Here is a 21279-nt window from a genome sequence, read left to right as displayed (position 1 = left end):
ACCAGTTTACTATGGAAAAGGGTTTCTTGTTAAATTCCTAGTCTTAGGGTGAGCTCTAGGCCATTATTTCTTTTTTTCTCACTTTGTAAGGCTACTAAAACTGAAGTCGAAGTTTGCCTAGATCAACAAAAGCCCTCAGGGCAAAATCAGATTCAATGCTCCAGTGTCCTACTTACACAGATGGGCTATCCAGGAAGACAAGGACAGATTCATACTAGAAAAGCTACTAATATTCACCATTTCTCAGGCATGTTTTTCCTTAACTATATGATTTTCTTCCTTCTATGTTTTTTGAATTTATTGTCTTTGTCTAATTTCTTAGCTTATTGAATTTTTTTAAATCAATGTAGTTATTTAAAGTCATGGATCCCTTCCCTGTAAGAACTGGGGGTTCATCAAATTCTTAATGTTTTGCTATCTAGTGTTTTATTACGATTTATTTCTAAACATTTCTAGTTTGTTGACCCCCAAACTATGAATAAGTATACGTGTTTTATAAACATATGTATTGAAATATGTGATAAATTCTGAAAAATGCATAATCATAAAAGAATAGCTGTATAAATATTCACAGAATGAGCACATATGTGTAAACACCACCCAAATCAGGACAAAAAACAAGAATCTGATAATATTTGTTTTTTGTTTACTCCATTTACATTTAAAGTGACTGTTGGTATATATGGATTTGAGTTCACCTTTTTGCTGTTTTTCCTTCATTCCATTTGTTCTTTGATCCTTATTCCTCCTTGATTTATTCTGGAATAACAAGTTTTTAAAAATGTTTTTTATTATAGTGTATTTTCCTATATTAAAATTTTAGTTATACATCCTTGAACTATGTTTTTAGAAAATACAATTTGACATCCTTGACTTGTTCCAGTCTAGCTTATATTAATAGTTTTGCCATTTTCTAAGCAATGCAGGAAAATTTCAGTGATTTAACTGCATTCACCTGCTTCTTGCTCATTGTGATATTAATGTCATATATTTTACTTCTGCATATGTACAAACCCCACAAGACTGTGCTTTCCATAGTCAATATAATTTTCTATTTATTCACACATTTACTCTCTCTGTTTATCTTCATTTATTCTTGTAGTCCATGCCTCTAGGAAGGGATTCTAACTTATTAATTACCACTATTTGAAAGTTCTTATATCCTAACATCCATACATGTGTTTGGATCACCAATGGGTTTGCTTGTATCACTAATTGGACTAGTGATATTTCATTGTATGCCACTGTAAAATTTCTTTAAATATCTAGCATGTTTTATTTTGACATAAGGAGTTCTTTCCAATTTGTTGTCCTAGGTAGAGTGCCCTGGAGTCATAGGTCACGGCAACCTCAAATCCTTGGGCTCAAACAATTGTCTTGCCTCAGCCTCGCAAGTAGCCGGGACTACAGGCACTCACCACAACCATGAGCTAATTTTTCTGTTATTAGTAGGGACAGGATGTCCAACTCCTGAGCTCAAGCAGTCCACCTGCCTCAGCCTCCCAGAGTGCTAGGATTACAAGTGTGAGCTACTATGCCCAGCCAGCTCTCCAGAATAATATAAGAACTTTAGAGAGTTTTAATTCTAACCAGCACTTTCTATCTTGTGTGTTCTTTGTATTGGATTTAATTTAAAGAATACTTGACTAATAACAGGGAATCAGCTACGAAGAGGAGTAAAGAGCATATTAAAGAATATAGGAATAGCAAACGTATGAGCGGCTGCTCTCTCTAGGGCAGAGGGACAGCACCAAAGGAAGGGACAGATCTGGAAAAAGGCCCTGTCCTGGGCTGAGATCTGACTCCCTTGAAGGGGGTGTGTTTAAGGCATACTGCGTGGTGGCGAAGGGTGCCACAGACAGAGCTGACAGGCAGGTAAGCTTCCTGCTAGGATGCTGGCAAGACCACTAGCAGGCCACCTTCTCCGTGATCAGGGCAGGACTTTCTGGGACGTGCCCACTGGGGTGGCAGTGGGACTCTCTGGGAAGCCATCTGCCAGTGCGCAGGCAGAACGTGCTGGAGGATGTGCACCAGTGTGCTCCCTAAGTGCCACCACTGGGGAAACTGACCCCTCACAAGCAAACTGCCCATTGGAGGAGTCAGAAGAGCAAAGAACAGAGGCCGGAAGAGGGAAGAGTCTTCCTCTCCCTGCTCCTCCCAGCGTCCTTGCTGCCCAGGACTGGCATCGTACCCACTGGGTTCTACTCCAGGCCCCAAAAGAGGGCCCAGAGGAGTAGCAATGTATTCCTCTTGGACTAGGAGCCAAGGGGAACACACTGATAATCGGCATGGATTTTCTTTTGCTTACCCTTGACACTTGTACCCCAAACCTTTCTCCTGGATTACGCTTGGAATCCTAGCCCTCTGGGAGGCTGAGGCAGGTGGACTGCTTCAGCTCAGGAGTTGGAGATCCTGTCCCTACTAAAAATAGAAAAATTAGCTCGTGGTTGTGGCGGGTGCCTTGTAGTCCCAGCTACTTGGGAGGCTGAGGCAAGAGAATCATTCGAGCCCAAGGATTTGAGGTTGCCGTGAGCTATGACTATACAGCACTCTACCCAGGATAACAAATAGGAAAGAACTCCTTATGTCATATTTGCTTTCTTTAGTAATTCTTTAGCAAGGGTCACTAAATAAATTTTATCAGCTTTCTTTCATAGCACATTGTTTTTATTTTACCACACTCTTGAATAATAATCTAGCTGGGTTTTAAATTCTACACTGGTTGCTTGTTTTCCTGTGTACCACAAAGATAATATTTCATGCCTTATCTCTAACTGTTACTGAGATTTCTGCTCAGTATAGCCATTATTTGTAGGCAATCTGTCTCTGGTTGCTTTTAAGGCTTTCTTTTTCTTCTGGTCTGGAGTATCAAAGCAATGTATAAGGGTTTTTAATCTTGTTTGAGAGTCTGTGTTTCTACCATCTGTGGAGTCGATTTCAGAAAGTCTTTACCAATTCTGGAAAAATCTCACCCATTCTCTTTCCAAATATTGCCTTCTTAATTCATTCTGTTTTCTCCCTCTAGAACTTTTACCATGTGTACTTCAAAGCTTCTCCTTCTTTTCTCCATGTATCTTCCAGATATTTCCATCCCTTTCACCTTCTGTGCTGATTTCTGTGCAGACCATTCTGTTCTTGTTCACTATTTTCTCTATGGCTGTGTTTAATTAGGCAGTTAGCTCATTTTTTTGAGCAGGTTTTTTTTTTCATTTATTAAAGTTTTATTCGACTATTTTTCAAGTCTATCTATACTTTTCGATTCATTCCCTTTCTACTAATTTACCAACATCTTTTAAGCATACTTAGCATCTTTTCTTTCGGATTGCTGTGTGGTCAGAAGTTACTGTAGTTCTAAGCCCCTTGATTACTGTGTCAGACAACACTTCCTCCTGAAGGATTGTTTCTTAGTGAATTTTAAAATTTCCGATTGTGAGTCTATATATTCAGCATGTTTTTTTTTTTTTTTTGTCTGTGAAAATGCCATGCAAACTATGTTGAGGAAATATCCTTTTGTTTTGTGTTCATTTGTGTTAGGGTAACACAAACGTGACCCCTTAGTAAAGCACAAGGCAGGGATTTTGATTTGTCACTATATTAGCCTGAGTCTAATCAGGAGACAGAAGCCACGCAATCATTTAAATAAGTTAGTTTAACATAAGCAATTATTAAGCTATGATAAGAGAGTAAAAAGATGTTAAAGAGAAGGCTAAATTTGAACTCTAAAGCTGAGAAAGAGAGTACCCAAGGAAGGGCCAATGTGGAAGGGGAGACCCCCCCAGGTCCAGTACTCACTGGCAAAGACGTTTTGCAGCTCACAAGAAGGTAGAGGAGTTTGCTGGGTGGTCAGACTTGAGCTGATCCACAGCTGCTGGGCAAGCAGGCAACAACTGTCTGGGGTGCAGCCGCACCAAGGCTGTTAGGTGGGTGCACAGGGGGATTCACGACACCATTGTGGGTGTGAAGTTTAGAGCACGTGTTATCTGTGTCAGGCAGGTTTTGGAAAGGTGGGCATATGCCTGGCAGGACGGTGACATCACTGTACATACCACAACTGGATGTTCCTTCACACCCACACTGCTGACCATACAGCAGGGGCAAGAAGGAGCCCAACCCAGCACATGGGAGCCAGAGAGACCCCCGCTTTCTCACAATGTCTCTCCAGCACCCCCTGCTGACGCAGCATGGTGTGATGCTACTGTAAAGGAGAAATGCTTAAGGTGTTCACTCTATTCCACAGAGCAGGTACTGAAAGGTGAATATGAAGCTAAGAGGCAATAAATTCATAAATGCCTCAATTTATCTATTCATCAGAATTGATACTTTTCCTTATCCAGAATGCGAGTAAAGACATACGTCCTTGTTCTACGAGCTAGTGGACAGATTACTGTTAGTTGGCCTTTCTCTGAAGGTGCCATCCTTCGAGGATTCTGGCTTTATGTGGGGGCCTTCCTCCCACTCCCCACCTCGCATGGACTCAAGGACTCCTTTCCTGTTTTCACATAGGTCCTAGGAACCGGTATCAGTATCCCCTCATCCAATATCCCCTCATCCTATCACTTACTGTTTTTCTTTATGTGGTTTTTTTCAGTATCCCTGGGGAATTTCTTTCTCTTGATCATGAACTCAACTGTGCATTCAAAGGGGCATACATTATACCTTGCCTTTAGTTTTAGAGGGAAGGTTTCAGTGCCTATTATATTGGCAGCCAGTTCTTTTTCTCTCTTCATTTTTCTTTAGGTGCAGTTTTCTTTCTGGACCAGGTAACTTCTTGAGATACATGCTGGAAGATTTAAAATATAAATAATGTTTGCTGCAAGTTGCTTTTTTCTATTTTAGTACATCATCAGACTATGAGTGCAAACTTCAGGTGACTCATGAACTAGACTGTCTCAAGCTTGGTGGAGTGACTTGGACAGCAGCGGTCCCATGTGACTTTCATATGTGCATTTTAAAAACACTCCAGAGACAGACTCATGCCAGCAAGAAGTGATTTGAATTTCTATCTGAGGGCTCTGAATACTTTGGTGGGTGTGTAACCAATTTCCATTTCATTAGTTATGTAAGATGTCACTTATTCTTGTTACCTGGATCCAAATTTCTGATTCATTTCAGCACTGTATTAACACAACATATGGGTTCTGTTATACATTGGCCTTCCCTTCAGTTTAATTTTGGAGGTTGGGATAATAATTTACTAGAGAAACTTATGCTTTATAAGTGTAAGGAGACTCTCCTCTGAGCTCCTGACACATTATGGATATACCTATACGCTATTGTCTATAAATGTCAATGTAATTTTTGTTTACTTGTCTGACATTCCTTCCAAATTAGAAGATCTTTGATGATAAGATGTTATCTGCCCCAGGGCCTTGCACAGCTTTAGAAAGGAGAAGAAAATTAAGTATTTGTTGAATAAAGTACATTTTTTGCCTGGGATCAGACAGTCAGGAACAGCTGAGCATAACTCATTTGTGGATCTACTCTACTCCAGTATTTTAGCTGGAGCAAAAGGCATGTGAGGCAATTCTAGCTGGGGAGGTAGGCAGATTTCAGGTCTTGGAATATTTTGTGTACCATGCTCAGGTTTTGGTATTCTCTTATGGACATGGGGAAAAGTTTAGGAGTTTCCATCTGAAGGGAGAGATGATCAGAAATGCATTTTGGAAAGATCACTTTGTGGGGGTGTCCAACCTTTTTTCTTTTCTGCCGCACATTGGAAGAATAAGAGTTGTCTTGGGCCACATGTTAAACACACAAACACTAATAAAAGCTGATGAGCAAAATAAATGTCTGCATGTACTTTTTGTGCTAACTGACACTACAGATAAGCAAAAAATGTGCTCGCAAAATCAGCATGTGGCCCATAACGCACAGGTTGGACACCCCAATACACTATGCAATTTTGTAAATGGCTGTCACTAAATATTGGTGGAATGAGAATGAATGAAATAATAATGAATTAGGGAGGTGCCCCTTGGCTCTCCACGATACTCTTGGTTTTATTATCTGAGGCAGAATGCTGGCTTGGAAGATGTGATGGACTGAATTGTGTCCCCAAATTTGTTTGTTGAACCCATAACCCCCAGTACCTCAGAATGTGTCTGTTTTTAGAGATGAGGCCCCCAAAGAGGTAACTAAGCTGACATGAGCTCATTAGAGTGGACCCTAATGTAGTGTGACTGGTGTCCTTGTAATAAGGGAGGATACGACACACCAGGAATGCCTGTGCACAGATCAACCACCCTGTGAAGAGGGAGTCAGAGGGCAGACAGCTGCCAGGCCAGGACAGAGGTTACAGAGGAAGTCAGCTCTGCTGGCACCTTGATCTGGAACTTTCAGCTTCCAGACAATGGTATAAAAAGTTTGTTGTTTAAACCACCGTCTGCAGTACTTTGTTATGACAAGTGTAGTAAATGAATAAAGAAGACTTTACAGGCTGCCAGTGTGGGCAAAAGTCATGTGAGTGTCATTATGAGCTTTTCTCTTCCCATTGATTGGAGGAAACGAGAGCTGGCAAAAAGCATTGTAAGTTCATTAGGCTTGAAAACATTTGTTCAAGTGTGGGAGATGAAGTATTAGAATGTCTGCCCTGTGGCTTCTCAGGTTCAAACGAAAGGTTGATCTGATTTCAGCAGATTTTTGCCTGATAGTACTGGAATCCAGTAAGAGGCACCATGAAGTAATTCCCAGCTTTCTAGGTTTTTATCTATTCCTTAAGTCATTTATTTAGCATTTATTAAACATGCTCATGTCTCTGCATTGGGGCACATGATCAGGTCCTATCCTTGAGGTTAGACTGACCCTGTTAATGAATTATTTCATTACTATAAATTAGACATAGACTTTGCCCTCTGCAAGATAACACTCTAGTGAAGAAGGCAAAGGTGAAAACTGATATAAGGGTTACAAAATAACCCAATCAGGGCTCTAATAGAGATGTTGCCTGGGTGCTGTGGGAACACAGTGTGCCTGGGGTTTAGGAAAAGTCTTCCATAGGAGAGGATATTTCACAGGGTCTTGAAGAGAGTGTAGGAGTTTTCAGGCTGGTACAGGCACTGAGGGAGGAAGAGCATGGGGAAACCCTGTGCAAAGGCTCAGCGTGATGAGGGGACACGGTGCACTTGGGGATCAGTGAGAACTGTGGCAGAGCAAGCTCCATGCAGCTGGGAGCAGATAGCCACACGAGATACCTCTGGAAAGCCGGCCACCATCAAGTGGAGAAAGACCCAGGGCTCCACTGATTGGCAGGTAACGGAGATTGAGGGGCTGGCACCAGATCACTGTGGCCTCCACGGAGAAATCCGGCTCCCCAGGAGCTCAGCTTTGCTGTCCCCACGGGCCGCTTCTGCCATGGCACAGCTTGGCCTTGGGCTGCACTCCTTGCTACCTCACGTCTCTTGGCTCCTGCCCCTTCTTCTGAGCCTGTCTCTGAGCAGAGCGAGAGGGAGAATACCAGGAGTTGAGGTCTGACGGCTGGGAGGGACAATGATGTAGGGCCCAGGTGACCACTGCGAAGATTTGGCTTTTTCTCGGAGTAACTTTTGGCAGAGGAGTGGCCAGACCTGCTGCAGGTGCTAAAGCAGTCGTTCCAGTTGTTGGGTGGAGAAGTGACTGAAGAGAGCTAAGTAGAAGCAGGAGTTTCTAAGGTGCCAGGTGGGGACGGCCCTCTGGGGCAAGGCCGAGTACGTTTTTGGCTGTGTGAAGGCGAGTGGCCTAGCTTTAGGTGGGAGCAAAGGCGAGGAGAATCCAAAGAAGGAAAGGGGGAGCGTGTGGATCTTGGGAAGCTGGTGGAAATCTACTAGGGCAGACAGTCCTCCCTTGTTTTGCTACTCAGCGCTGAATTCTCTCCCTGCTTGGTAGGGAGTGTCGTCACTGTGTGCGTGTTGGAGTGTGGGGCTGCCACTGCCTTTAAAGAAGCTCCTGGCAGAGAATGCTAGAGAGAATGGGCTGGGGATCTAGGCTCAGCCCACTGGTTACCCATACCCAGAAACCTCAGTCTCCCTGGGATGACCTGCCAAAGACATTCATTCCGTCAGCTGAGCAATTCTTTCTGATGGCTGCAGCAAGGTGCAGACCCCTCTGGAGGCAATGGTACCCACCCCAGGTGTATCCCAGGCAGAGTCCTCCCGCTGGGGCCCTTGGCTGGGTGTCCTCACATCTTTGCATCCTGCTGCTTCCAGGTGGGGTTTTCTGGCTTTGCCAGTCAGTTCTGTTGCTTACGACCAAGAACCCTGCAGATGCAATGGCAGAAGATTTTTTTTTCACCCTAGAATTTTCCAGAGTACTACTTTCTAAAGAAAGTCAGTTCCAATTACAGCAACCTTCACTCAAGATTAGATTGGGGGGGGGTGAGAGGAGGTCACGGGAGCTATTCATCATGAGGTCGTTTTTAGATGGGAGGAGAGTGGGGGCGAGAACAAAGATGGGGAGATGCAGAGATGACACGAAACAGATTAAAGTGTCTTATGAGATCAATTAGAATATCTCAGTAAAATTGACACATTATTCTTATGAGTTTTTTCTTTTAAAATTATTTTAACAATTCTTCTGAAGAGAGCTGCTGATTAAATTTTAATTCTGTTCTTGAGAATACTTATTGGCTATTCTGATTATGTAGAAACACTTTCCTATGGATGAGGAAAAGTCCAGCACACTTTTCGTGGTTCTTTGCACCTCCTAAACCTTCCTAAGTTGAAGAAGCTTGACATCATTATCAGTTAGAAATTTCAGGTACAAATCATTGGTGTGGTTAAAACAATGGACTGGGAGTCAGGAGTTTTAGCTACAAAAACTCAGTTTTACTCCATTCAAGTAAGGAATTTGAAGCAAATCATCTCAAAAACTTCCTGCAGTCCTAAAATTGTGATTTTACCTTAAACTATGAAAAAATTACTAAGACATTTTAAACATTCAGAGAAGTTAAAAAAATTGAACAACAGACATGAGTATAAGTATCATCCAGCTGTAATATATGATAATAATTTGCTGAGAGGCCGAGCCAGGTGGATTGCTTGAGCTCATGAGTTCAAGACCAGTCTGAGCAAAAGCGAGACCCTGTCTCTATTAAAAATAAAAAACTGAGGCAAGAGGATCACTTGAGTTCAAGAGTTGGAGGTTGCTGTGAGCTATGACATCACAGCACTCTACCCAGGGTGACACCTTGAGACTTGGTCTCAAAAATATATATATTATATGATAATAATTTGCAATATTTGCTTCCGATTTTCCTTTTTGTTTTTAAAAATTTGGCATGTAATAAAATTGGCTTTTTCTCCTTTGTTGAATTTTTAAAGTATTTTTCTTGTGGTAAAATTTACGTGACAAAATTTTACCAACTTAAACATTTTTAAGTGTCCGTTGCATTAAGTGCATTCACATTATTGTACATTCACCACCACCTATTTTTAGAACTTTTTCATCTTCCCAAACTGAAACTACATATCCATCGAACTGGAAACCATCATTCTGTTCTATCATTGTGAAATCCAGTCCTATGAATTTTCATACATATGTAGATTGGTGTCATTGGCACCACGATCAGATACAGAAGAGTCCCGTCCCCCCTGAACCACCAGGGCACTATCCCTTTGTAACCACATCCTCCTCCAGACAATCACTGTTCTCCATCACTATAGTTTTGTCTTTTCACCCGTGTCCTAAGTAGAATAATAGAACATGTGACCTCCTAACACTTCGGCTTCTTACACACACCGTGACGCCCTTGGATTCCACCCAGGTTGCTGTTGTCCCTACATACAGTTTGTTTCTGTTTGTTGTTTCCTGAGCACCCTCTCCAGCCCTGTGCCCCTTCCTCCCTCTCCAAGGGTAACCCCTGGCCTAAAGTCTATGTGTTAAGAGTGTCACAGACACTTTTATCCTTTTAGTACATATATGTAGCCATCAAACAGTATTTACTCTCTGTTTCCTATAGTTTAATATTTAAATAAACATAAACCATGCTGAAAATTGTTTTTCAAGGCTAACCATTCTGTTTTTGAGGGATATCCATGTTGGAGCCATGTCAGTGCTGGGTTACGGATATTCGCTGCTATACTATTGTGTTATATAATCTCATGTATTCATTTCCCCACGATGAACATTTCCCCTGTCTCTATTTCTGTCTCTTTACCTCACCCTAAAGGTTTGGCTGTTTTGCTGTTTGGCTCCCTCTTTGACCCGCTTCCTCCCTGGGGTCTCTAGTCCCGATGCTGGTCTTACTGATAGCTAGAAAAGCCCACTCTGGGGAGATAAGGGGTAAATCCCGAATCTCACCTCCTGACTACCTGGGTGGAGTCTGTGTCTGCATCCCTGGACCCCTGAGCCCCAAGTCTCTACATGGTTTTAATCCTGGATGTATATTGGAGTCATAATTTCTGGGCAATGGTACTTTTTTTAAAAGCCCCCAAGTGATTTTAAGATGCAGTCAGGCTAACAAACCCCTGATTTCAACCAACCAACCAACCAACCAGTACTCCAGACAGCCTTCTAGAAACTTTAAGAACTCGCCAACCTCTGCACACCTTGTCACCCGCCTTTTCCCTGTGGGACCCAACACCTTCACCTGCTTCTAGAACTGGCCCAGAGGCCCTGGCCCCAGTCCTACTGCTGCTAGGGGGTCCTCCTTATCTTCTCCACACAGGGACGTTTATCTCATTTGCAAGCCTCACTGCCGTTTATCAGTTCCCTCCATTTGCTCTTTATCTAATATTTCTATATGGTGGAAAAGAAGATGTTGCCCAAGAGCATGAACTTAACAGAAACGCTTCCTATCTCGGGCTCTGGAACGCACACTTTACCTGTGAAGGACTGCTATTGTACCTTCAAAGGAACGTGCGCTGCTGCCTTATAAATAGCTTCTCTTTGTGTTTTGTCTTTTAAAAACGAACGATTATTGCTTTTTCTCATCTCAAAAGTAATTCACACTTGCAGTAAAAAGTTCAAACGCTATGAAAATGGATGGCTTGGAAAGCAAGAGGAAGTCTCCTGTAATCATTCCTCTGCAGATGCATACTGCAAATGATTCTGAATATGTTTTTCCATATTTTTAACTATACACATACTAACTTCTAAAAAATAAAAAAGGAATTATATTGGAGACCTGTAGGGCCAGTTGATTTTTGCACTTAGTGTATCGTGGAAAAATTTCTGTCCTTAGATAACCTATGTCATTATTCTTAATGGACACATGAACTCCCTTGCCTAGTTCACTTAGTGGTGGTCATTTGGGGTAGTTTCAATTCTGGCATCACAGACAGCAAACTTTTCTTTATATACATCACTGTGCACTTAGACAAGGTCACAAACTGCTTTATCTCCTTGCAACCCACATTTCTTATTAAAGCCCAGAGGTAAGGGCATTTGTGAGGGGAAGGAGACCGTGAAGGGAGGTTGGTGCCTTTCCCCGCGTCAGGAGGCAGTGGCAGGTTAGGGCCCCTTTGCATGCTCAGCCCCAGGAGAATAAATATCCCGAGTCTCAAAACCCTCAGTGCCCAGTGTGAGACAGATTCCCTTCACTCTGTCCTCCCCTAACCTTCCCAGTTGCTGAGCGCAGGCCTCCGGAAGGCTAATTTAGAGGGATTAGTGTAGTGTTTTGAGTTTATTTTTTTATCTTTTCTAATTACTTTTAAAGTGCAATGTCTTTCGAACTGTAGAACTGTGACCTTCTGTGGGTTATGAAAGCAAATGGAGGGTCATAAATAAGCAATTATAAAAAGCCAAGAGAGTAATATAGAAAATAGCAGAGTGTATATATCACATGAAATGTGAGTATTGTTTACTTGAAATTTTATTCCAAATGTGTGTGTGTGTGTGTGTGTGTTGGGTGCTGCCTTAAGTCAGGCTGTCTGGAAGCAGAGCTCAAGAAAAGAGATTTAGGCATATGTGATGTGTTTAGGGAGTGCTCTTAGAAAAAAGGGGGTTTGAGAAAAGCTGGATGGGGCTGGGGTTGAGCAGGTGGATCCAGATTGAGCACGAGTGTGCTGTGAGCCCGACCTTGGATGAGCCCTGAAGCTTGCACTGTCCCACAGAGTTGGTGCTGCCTGAGGGAGGGGCCATCCTATGCCCCTTGGTGTCCACAACTAGTCAGGGGCTACAACTGCTCGGAGAAAGAGGAGTGTAGAACCTTCCAGAAAGGCAGCTCCAGTTCAGCCAAGGGCAATTCTGCAGAGTTGGAGGCAGCTGGGATCTTTAGCAGTTGGCTTGTGGGTGCGCCAGCCTGAAAGAGGTTGCCAACTGTGTCCATTAGTGTGGGTCATGGGAAAAAAAATGTTTCAGAAACCCTGGATTAGAAGAATTTAGTTCATCAATCCGTGGGGACAAAATGAGGTCTCTATCACCATCTTTTCTTAATTTCATTAGAAAAAGGCAAATCCCACATATAATTGGAATTACATCCCCATCAGAGATAGAGTCACCACAGTTCCTGAGTAAATCGGGGGGTGGGAAGGGAACAGAGAGGATGTTTCTAATGCATTAAGTTTAAGCCTTACGGCCCAGCAGATACTTAAGGAGGCTGAAAGCTGGGTTTCCTGGCTGGGAGCAAATCATGCTGGGGTGGAGGTGGGCAGGTTCTCAGGGGAACCCTGAAACCCACAAGAAGCATGACACGTGTTCAGGAAGGATATTTTACAACTTGGATTTTTCTTATTATTTACTACCATGAATATAACAAGGAACAAAACATGAAATTCACATGAGTTTTTAAGATGAAGAGTAAAACTACAAAGAGATTTCAGATCACTGATTGCCACTGTACCACTCTCCTTACCCTTCTTGTTCATTTGCCTGTACAGTTGGCAATCAAGGAGAAAATTAGGAAAAGCAGCAGTTAGAATAATTTTTCCTCCCCTTTGAGGACAATCCAGTTGACGGGGGAAGCTGGGCCCTGCATCCTTCAGGAGCTGAGCAGTTTGCAGGGAGGAGACATTCATCCATCCACAGTCTTGGTCACCAATCCTAAAATACCAGAACCATCCAGTCAGGCAACAGACAGTTATTAGCACCAACGAGGTGCTAGCACTGGGTATGTAATGATGAACAAGATGGACCATCCTGCTCTGGGCTGTCTAGTCAAAGGAAACAGACCAAGCCACATACATAAAGCGGGAGGCGTTAGGGCTGCACATTGACCCCTCAGGTCTCTGTGTGGCAGGCACAAGGCAGGAGGGCACATCCAGGCTTCTTCTGGGTCGGTGGAGGCCTTGACTAGTCCCAGCCAGTGAGCCAAGCATGACAGTGATGTGCACCCCTTCTGGGCTGAGCAGTGCAGTGAGGCTCCCTGGAGCTCTCTCTTCCTTCTGGCGCCATGACCTAAGCAGTGCTCCATGGGGTTCCTGGGCCCAGCCTCCCAGCCTCCCTGCAGCCAATAGGTGGTGTGAGAATGCTAGAAACCTCTATCGTTTAAGCACCTGAGATTGGAGGGTTGTTCATTAGTGCACCATAATCTAGGCTATCCTGCCTGATATAAAACAATAAACTAAAAGGATTTGTGATAACTGCTGTAAATAAAATGAGTAAGTTGCTGATATAATATGACTGGGGAGAGGGGGTCTACGTGGCCAGGGAATGCTTCTGTGAAGATGGGAAATGTGAGCTGGGACCTAATGGATCTAGGTAACCCATATTTCCATCTGTTTTGCTCTGTTGCTGAGACAAACAACGTAGCCCTAGAATCATAGAGCCAAGGCAGGTAAGAAAGGAGGGGTGTGGACTTACTGAGGGCGCACAGCTAGTTGATGGTGTAGCTGCTGCTCTACCTTCAGCATCTGGGCGTGGGTGCAGGCCCTCTGCAGTAGGGCTGCAAAGAAGGTGAGTGAGGTGTCTGCAGTGAACGTGTAGGAGACACATGCCCCAGACCTGCCTGAACTTGCATGAGTTAGTGCCCCCCTAATGCCATGCCCTGGAGCTCACCCTCAAGTAGGAAGTCAGTCTCAGGGTCACACAGGGCTAGGCTGACACCCGAGAGTGCCTCCTTCAATACTGCACCCTAAGCGCCTTGCTGGCCTCACCCTAGCCCCAGCTCTGTGTACACCATCATTCTCAGTAACAATAATGTATAGGCAGATGACGTTTGGATGACTGTGGCTGTGTCCTTGGCCTTCTGCTGCTCTAATCTGAAAATAGAGCACCTACCCTCATTGGGACCCTGTGACAGAGAGCACCTAGCACTTCACGATGGGAAAGTGTCATTTTTGATTTGCCAGAATTGGCTTCTTTCCAAAACTGTTGGTGAGCAACCAAGAAGGGGTTGAGTGAGTCACAGGAGTCACAGGAGTTTGAGGAAGAGCTGGAGGGAGGCTGGCCTGCACCCACCTTTCCCTTCAGTGGGGTAAAACCTTTCTTCTACTCTGAAAAGAGAGGTTTCAATCGCAGAAAAGGATTCAGTCTCATTTCCGCAGGTGCCAGTGACCATCAGCACCCTCTTTCCTGGCCACAGGTTTGGTGACAGAGGATGGCAGGGGCTGAAAGCCGACCTCTGTCAGCAGCTCCTACATTTGGCGCACGAGTAGGTGTTTCACATGCTTTGATCTCATTTTCCCACCCATTGGCAAGATGAGGTTGGCTTTCTTATCTGCACCTCCGAGGCAGAAACTCCCTCTCAGGGAGTGAGGACCTTGCCCATTTGAATTCATGTCTGTCTAACTCTTACCCACTTGAGGACAAGGGACACAGAAAGGGTGAACCTCGGTGGCCATAAGTACTAACCCAGAGGACAGGACAGGTGACAGAAGGGAGACAAAGTCACCTACTTTACAAGGTTGTCTTGACCCAGCCCACCCCTAAGTTGGGGTAAAAGTTTCCAAATCCACCACCTTCAGGATCATTCTTTTTAGGAATTTTCTGCTAAGACTGTTGAACAAGCAGGTGTGTATTCAACAAAAACATTTGTTAGATCTTCAGGGACGTGATGTAGGAAATCTCCATTTTGCCACTTTCATATTCCACTCACTTTTACTGAGGTATAATTTGCAAACTGTGGAGTTTACCTATTGTAAGTAACAAGCTGGATGATTTTTTAGTTGATTTATACAGCTATGCAGCCATCACCACTCCCCTCCGTCCCCGAAGTTCCCTGTCGTGCCTGTTCATGGTTAACTCCCTTCTCTTTCCCCCAGCTCAGACAATCTCTGTCTACTTCATGTCTCTAGTTTTGCTGTTGGTAGAGTTCTTTGATGATGGAACCACACAACAGATGACCTTTGTATTTGGCTTTCTCCCATGGCCCAGTGTTTTTGAAGCTCAACTACGGGTTGTTGTTAGGGTCAGTACTCATCCTTTACATTGCCGAGTACTATTCCATGGGATGGATATTCCCTCCACCCAGGTAAATGCTTCTGTTCCCTTTAAAATGCATGCTCAGGGGACTTGATTGAGCTAAAGAGCTTTGCACAGCTCAGAGTACCACATACAAAGCAAACAGCCTTCAGAATGGGAGAAGATTTTTGCATGTTATGAATCTGACAAAGGCCTGATAACTAGAATCTACAGAGAACTCAAATTAAACAATAAGAAAACTGCGAACAACCCTCTCTATAAGTGGGCAAGAGATTTGAACAGAAACTTCTTGGAGGGTGACAGGCCAATGGCCAAAAAATATATGAAAAAATGCTCATCATCTTTAATCATCAGAGAAATGCAAATCAAAACCACTCTAAGATATCAACTAACCCCCCGGCAAGAGTAGCCCACATCACAAAGTCCCAAAACACCAGATGCTGGTGTGGATGTGGAGAGAAGGGAACACTTCTACACTGAAATACATTCTTCTTAGTAAAGTATTGCAATAATGGAAAAATAAATATCCAATGTACTCCATACTAATACGAAATCAACATATAAACAATGACATGTTAATAAGAACACTAAAACACTAATATAGTCCAGTTGGGGGAGTACAGGGAAGCAGGAGGGGGGATTGGGAAGGACATATGGCAGGAGGAGGAAGGGCATGAGGGGGGATCTCACCTAATGTGCACATTGTGAGTGTGTATGACACGCCCCCTGCATGAGGGGCTCTTCTACCAATGGAACTGGAAGTGAGGACAATGTAACCTAAAATTTATACCTTCATATTAAAGTAATAAATTAATTAACAAAATTAATAAAACGCATGCTCAGAAACTTAGGCTCCAGTGCAACAGTATTAAAAGATGAGGCCATTGGGAGGTAATTAGACCAGGAGTGTTCTGCTCTCACCCATGAAATTACCACCTTATAAAAAAGATGGAGGAAAGTAGCGAGAACATGGGCACAGTGTTTGCCTAATCCAGAGAACACAATGACAAGGCTCTACCTTGAAGCAGAGACTGGGTTCTTCCCAGACGCTGACATTAACATCACAGTCACGGTGCACACCTGTAGTCCCAGCTACTCTGGAGGCTGCGGCAGGAAGATTGCTTGAGCCCAGGAGTTTGAGGCTGCAATGAGCTATGATGACGCTACTGCATTCTAGCCTGGAAAACAGACCAAGACTCTCTCTCTGTCTCTCTTTCTCTCACAGACACACACACTAGAGTCTTTTTGAATGTTTGAGCCAAATGCTTCTGATCAGCATAGGTCCACTCTGTCTGTCCCTTGCCCCACAGAAACACAATCCACTTCGCCTGTCTATCCCTAGAGCCAGCTGAGCCCATGTCATTCACGTCTCTTCTAGCTAAATAGCTTTGGCTCCTTTCCCTCCAGGGGCTCTCTCCTCCCCTCTCAGCCCTCTCAGTGCTTCCTGAAGCTAACGTCCTGTACATGGCATGTGCCACTTGGTATTTGGACATTAGAGCTTTGAAAGCCAGGGATGGCTAGGAACGTGTAGTTGGATGGATTTCTCAGAGGACGCTGGAGGGAAAACAGTTGCTGACTTCCATTCCAATTTGTCAAGCAGGACGGCTGGAATTGTTAGGCCTTTTGATTCTTAAGACTCTCTCTGGGAGAAGGAAGGCCAGGGCAGAAAGGGACCTATAAGAAAAGGATGAAGAAGAAAACTCAAGAATCATACTTGTCATTCACTTGCACACTTACAGAGCTGACACTTTACCCTCTCGTTGCACTTGTGACCCAACTGTAATGTCTGTTCTTTTTGTGTGGACCTGAAAAGATTCCTTGCCTTGTGGCCCCTTCCTCAGTCTTCAGAGCCTGAGACAAGTCTTCTCTCATTGCATCGCCCTGCCCTCCTCTCCTGCCTCTGTCTTTCACTTCTAAGGACCCTTGTGATGACGCGGGGCCCACATGAGTAATCCAGGATAATCTTCCTATCTGAAAGGCAGCTGGTTAGCAGCCTCAGTTCTCTTGCAGACTTGATTCCCTTTTGTTACATAAGATAACATGTCCATAGGTTCCAGGAATTAGGACAAGGACATCTTTGGCAGGTCATAATTCTGCCTATGATAGCATCCTTAACTAGAATTGAGAAATTGGAAGTTGAATTTTCAAAATTACCAGCATGAGTTGATTTGCCACCATCTTCTATTGAGATTTAAAATGATTCTAGGTGTCAAAAATCAGTGGAAAATAAAAAAATGCTTGCTCAGAAGTCATGTCATTCCTGCAGTGAAGTGGTGAAAACAGTAGAACCTCCATAGCTGACCACCTCCCTATATTGACCACCCCCTTAAGTTGACCTAATTTACATAGACCAGACATGCACCTATGTACTGAATGGAAGTTCCTTATGTTGACAGGCTCCATATGTTAACCAGTTTGTTATAGTTCTTTGTGTGGTCAACTTATAAAGGTTCTACTGTATTTTATTTGAAGAGCCCATAGTAATTGAAATGGATTGAATAGTGTTCTCCAGAAAAGTTTCTCCAACTCCTAACCCTTGATGCCTGTGAATGTGACTGTTTTGGGAAATAGGGTCTTTGTAGGTATAATTAAGTCCAGGATCTCAAAATGAGATCATCCTAGATGTAGGGTGGGTCTTAAGTCCAGTGACTGGTTTACTTGTAAGAGAAAAGAGAGGAATATTTGAGAACACACACACGGAGGAAAAGGCTATGTGAAGACAGAGCAGCAATTGGATTCATGCAGACACAAGCACTGCCCAGGGTTGCCAGCTGTCATCAGAAGCTGGGAGAGGCACGGCACAGATTCTCCCCAGAGCCTCCAGAGGGAATCACCCCTGCTGACACCGTCATTTTAGGCCCTTAGCCTCCACAACCCTGAGAGAGTGAATTTCTGCTTTTCTTTAGCCACCCAGTTTGTGGTGATTTGTTGCAGCGGCCCTGGGAAACGAATGCCGTCATCACCGAGCCAACTTCTCCTTCCAACTGACAATGCATGGTTCCTGTTAGCTTCATTTTACCCAGAGAGGCTGTTTGTTCACTGTTCCAGCTGCCCCTGTGACATTTGGAAAGTTTAGAGGCCGTGCCTATGAAGGCAAAATAAAATGGAAATTCGAGGTAATCATTTGCTTTCTATGGGAAAGAGAATCTGGGAGTTATTGAGCTGGCTCTGTGTCAGACACGCTGTGGTCATTATTTTCCGTAATCCCCATAATGTCTTTATGAGGAAGGTACTATGATAATCTCCATTTTAGAGCCTTGAAAACTGCCACAGAGAGGATAGGTGATGTGCAGAGATTCTAATTCAGCTCTTCCCAAACCCTCAACATTTCTGCCTGAAGATTCAAACTAGAAGTTGAAACTGACCAAATCTTCCAAAGAATTGTTCAACTTTCCTCCTGAAGTTGTCTTTTAGGTAGAAAAAGCTAGAAAGTTGAAGGGTTCCGGTAGTCAACTATTAAAGTTTAAAAAAAAGTGATGAGTTGAATAAATCCAGAAGATTCCTTCATATTCATATCACACCCAAAGGCTTTTTCCTAAGAGAAGCTACTAAAGAATCAAGTCATTAAAAAATGTCAGAACATGCTGTGCGGATCTCACTGATACTCATTTGATTATGAAAATATTATCTTTCCCCAGAGCTATGCTTTTGTCAGGGGTGTGGAGAGATAACTGAACAGGCAGGCCAAAGGCTCGGAGAATTCATTACCAAGATAAATAGGAAAAAGGGAATTTTGAGAGCCTCTTAGGGGCCTTACAGGGGTTGCCAGGGCAATCATTCTTTTTGGTGTCTCCAATACAGCCTGGTTCTGTTAAAGAAATGGAGACAATTTGATAAGCTTGATGCTTTCTGTGCTACCCCAGGGGTTGTGTTCAAGGGTAACACCTTGCGTGTCTTGCCTTCCACCATTTCTGCAGGCTTATTTTAAACCAAGTTAAAGCCAAGCCAAGTGGGTGGTTATGACCTCAATCTCAGGGTCACCGAGGTGTCACCTTCCAATCTGGGTAGAAAATAAGCTCCTCTCTCTTGTATCTCTCACTACTGAGATAATGTCATTTTTTCACTCCCAGAATCCTGCATTTCAGTGATAACTCTCCGGGCTTACTCAGTGTAAGACAGTAATCCTGGTTATAATCTCTTTGTGAACAGAAAACCAAAAGTTGGGATGCTTCCATCTTGTCCTCTGGTCCCACCTGCTGCTCTTGTTAAAACCCAGGCCAGGGGGCCACTCTGAAGCGGGACTTGACTTACTCATTACTAGAGAACTGACAGCCCGAGCTCAGGGCTGGGACACTCTGCCCGCTCATGTCCCTGCACCAGCTGGGCTGTGAGAATGTGTGGAGGGGACAGAGCTGATGAAGGGGATAGAAAAGCTGTCTGTGTCCTGAGTGCCCTTGGCCAAGCCTGTCCCCAGACGCCTGTGGCCCTTCCCTCTAGTTTCAGAATCAGCCCCCACAGCCTCACCTCCAACTCCCTCGTTCCTGGTCAGCCGTGGATCCTCTCCCTTTAGTCACATGTCCTGTCTGTTTGAGAGTCTGTGAGTGAGCAGGAGAGTTGGGATCTGCGGCAGCCTAACATTTGGGATTCTTTCCACCTTTGGTGACTAGGGCTCCTCACCTTCCTGCTGTTCTTGCTGAGTTCCAACCAGGCTATGTCTGAGGGAAAGAAGGCATTGGGAAAGAATGCTAGCTTGGCGTTTCCTTTCCTTTCCTTTCAGTTTGAGAGGGCAGGCTGCGGCGTGAGATGTGCTCAAGACTGGGGGCAGAGCTTCGAGGTCCGGGCTTGGGCTCTGCTCACCAACAGCGGCACTTCCCTCACCAAGATGTGATTTTCCCATCTGTGATATAAAAGCGTTAATCAACATAACTTCCGGGGTACATACCATCCAGTGAGGCTGAATTTTGTAACCCTGCTTACTCAATTCCTATTGTTTTCTGAAAACTTGACCTCCCCGTGACTGTTTCTTCTCCTCTCTGCCTACTGACAGTACACAATGGCATCTTCATCGTCTTGACATTGACACGCAGTAGAGAATTTTCCATCCCAGTGAATCTTCACAGTGACGGAGAGAAGCACAAGTCTGATATAATTTGTGATGTCTGATATGATTCTTCCTCCTCCCTCCTCCTATGACTCTATCAGTCATGTGCTAGGCGTCCTCAAACTTTTTTTTTTTTTATTATTATTATTATTTTTTTATTGTTGGGGATTCATTGAGGGTACAGTAAGCCAGGTTACACTGATTGCAATTGTTAGGTAAAGTCCCTCTTGCAATCATGTCTTGCCCCCATAAAGTGTGACACACACCAAGGCCCCACCCACCTCCCTCCTTCCCTCTTTCAAGGGGCCAGTTCACTGTCCCTCACCGTTGGAGGGCTGGGCTATAGTTTAAAAAAAAAAACTATGAACAAATTCCTATGCACACTGCGCATATATATTTTGAAGTAAAAAAACTAAACGGGAACAAATACAATCACACCGCCACATGTGGCCCAAGGGCTGTAGTTTGAGGACTCCTGGGACAGATCCCATGCACGCTGGTTTGCTTGAAGCCAAAAGAATGCAGGGATACAGCTCTTCTGAGTTTGCCAGATGCTTCTAGAACCAAGCTGCAACTCTGCTTGCTGCCTCAGAGGAGAGGGTGGCGGGACGAATCCCTGCCCAGATGCCAGCAGCTTCCCTTTGCATTTCTTCAGTCTGAAATTTCTTGAAAGCCACCCTGGCCACTTACTAGCTGGGTGACCTTGGACAATTTATCTGGCCTTACTATGCCTCGGTTTCCTCTTCTACAAAATGAGAATGATACAGTATGTACCTCATAGGGTTGTTAAGACCTGAAGTATTTGTCCAACATCCAGATTCCAGGGGCTCCAGCTCAAATGTACTGAATCAGCAGCTCTGGAGTTGGGACTCCAAATCTGTGCTTTTAACAGCTCCCCAAAGCCACACTCTTGTATATGATGGTGTAAGAACCAGTGCCTTAAGCTGTTCCCCAGTGCACACAGT

The 21279-nt window shown here is 44.0% G+C and overlaps 1 long non-coding RNA gene across 1 annotated transcript; it reads left to right on the top strand.

Moving 5' to 3' along the window:
- Positions 1-6943: 6943 nt before the first annotated feature.
- On the top strand, positions 6944-18393 carry LOC128588379 (uncharacterized). The gene is made up of 2 exons (XR_008380766.1): positions 6944-7248; positions 18180-18393. It is a non-coding gene; the product is annotated as an uncharacterized LOC128588379 (long non-coding RNA).
- The last annotated feature ends 2886 nt before the right edge of the window (positions 18394-21279 follow it).

This window comes from Nycticebus coucang, chromosome 6 (genome assembly GCF_027406575.1).
Source record: "Nycticebus coucang isolate mNycCou1 chromosome 6, mNycCou1.pri, whole genome shotgun sequence".
Lineage (NCBI taxonomy): Eukaryota > Metazoa > Chordata > Mammalia > Primates > Lorisidae > Nycticebus > Nycticebus coucang.
This window is presented reverse-complemented; position numbering and strand designations above follow the sequence as displayed.